Raw genomic sequence first — 1626 nt, 5'->3', positions numbered from 1 at the left:
TCTCTGCAACCCACTGCTAAATTGTGCTTCCTAGCTGTTTTTATAAAATCACTGAATCAAATCTAACTCTGATTACATCAGAGAAGTCTAAATACCTAACACCATAACAGGGGGTTTGAAATTTTGACTTGTCTACTTAAAGATCACCAAAATCTGATAACAAAGTCAATTACATCCCTGGGTGGGATTGAACCACCAACCTTTTGGTTAATAGCCATACACACTAACTGATTGCGCCACAGCGACACTTTGCAAAATTCCATACTGACAAAGGCTAATAAACAATCATCTAGAACGTTTCCTAGAAAAACTTTAAAAAGTCAATAATCTGGAGTGTTTTTGTAAGATGTTTCTGCCATCAACCAATGAAGAAACACATTGGTACTTTCCCATGATGAGTGAGTGCTTCAGGATCTCTTGCACTTACATGTGCAGCAGAGTACTGCAATGGAAGCATGCTGGGCCCATAACCCAGAGGTAGAAAGATTGAAACTATCCTCTGCTATATGCATTTTTTTTGTTAATTAAAGTAATCCAAAACTGGGATTGATATTTTTGCTCTTTTATTTTTACTTAAAGTACAATAACTTTTACCATTTTAATTTGTTTTAATAGTATATTGACAGTATTGTTTTCTTTCAAAAATTCACTTAATTTTCTTTTCTGTGTGCTAATTAGATATCACCTTGTTTTCACATTAAATAGACTTCCACATGAGAAAGCAGCAAGGATGCAGTGGCGTTAATGTTTCCTGGTGGTAGTGGGGTACTGTGTTTGTGCTTTCCTCTGGTCAGCTCTGGTAAAAGTCAGATTTCTTTGTCTCAGATCTTCCTCTAGCCTTGTTCTTCTTTCGAGAGTTCCCTTGTGCTGCCTCAGTTGGATCTCCTTCACTTGACAGGGGGGTACCCGAGCAGCGACCCTCCCCAGCACTAGCCCAACTCCTACTTACCTGCCAGGTGAGATACTATGATCAGGAAGGTGCTTCTCCCAGGGAAAGGCTCACCCATTGCACTCTGGGTGTGCTGCTCCTGCGATTTCCCCAAATGTGGGAAACTTGACTGCATAATTTGTGTTTCCCCTGGTCGGCTCTCGTATAATTCAGATCTCTTTGTCTCAGGTCTCTCTCCAGCCTAGTTTGCTGTCTGTTTCCACTTCTCTTTTCTTAAACCGCTCCCTTCTATGCCCTTGTGCACCTTAATTAAATCTAACTCTGATTACGTCAGAGAAGGCCAGGTACCCTACACCATAAGAGGGGGTTTGAAATTTTGACTTGTCTACTTAAAGATCACCAAAATCTGATCACAAGGTCAATTACATCACTGGGTGGGAACCTTTTGGTTAATAGCCCATGTAAGTGCAAGAGATCCTGAAGCACTCACTCATCATGGGAATGTACCAATGTGTTTCTTACAAAAATTCTCCAGATTATTGACTTTTTAAAGTTTTTCTAGGAAACGTTCTAGATGAATGCTTATTAGCCTTTGTCAGTATGTACTTTTGCAAAGTGTCGCTGTGGCGCAATCAGTTAGTGTGTATGGCTATTAACCTAAAGGTTGGTGATTCAATCCCACCCAGGGACGTAATAGACCTTGTTATCAGATTTTGGTGATCTTTAAGTAGACAAGT

General features: G+C 40.1%; 1 non-coding gene across 1 annotated transcript; it reads left to right on the top strand.

Annotated features, from left to right (window-relative positions):
* Positions 1–941: 941 nt before the first annotated feature.
* Positions 942–1104, top strand: LOC135009589 (U1 spliceosomal RNA). The gene has a single exon (XR_010209128.1). It is a non-coding gene; the product is annotated as a U1 spliceosomal RNA (small nuclear RNA).
* Positions 1105–1626: the final 522 nt, after the last annotated feature.

The sequence above is a fragment of the Pseudophryne corroboree genome, unplaced genomic scaffold, assembly GCF_028390025.1.
Source record: "Pseudophryne corroboree isolate aPseCor3 unplaced genomic scaffold, aPseCor3.hap2 scaffold_227, whole genome shotgun sequence".
Classification (NCBI taxonomy): Eukaryota; Metazoa; Chordata; class Amphibia; order Anura; family Myobatrachidae; genus Pseudophryne; species Pseudophryne corroboree.
This window is presented reverse-complemented; position numbering and strand designations above follow the sequence as displayed.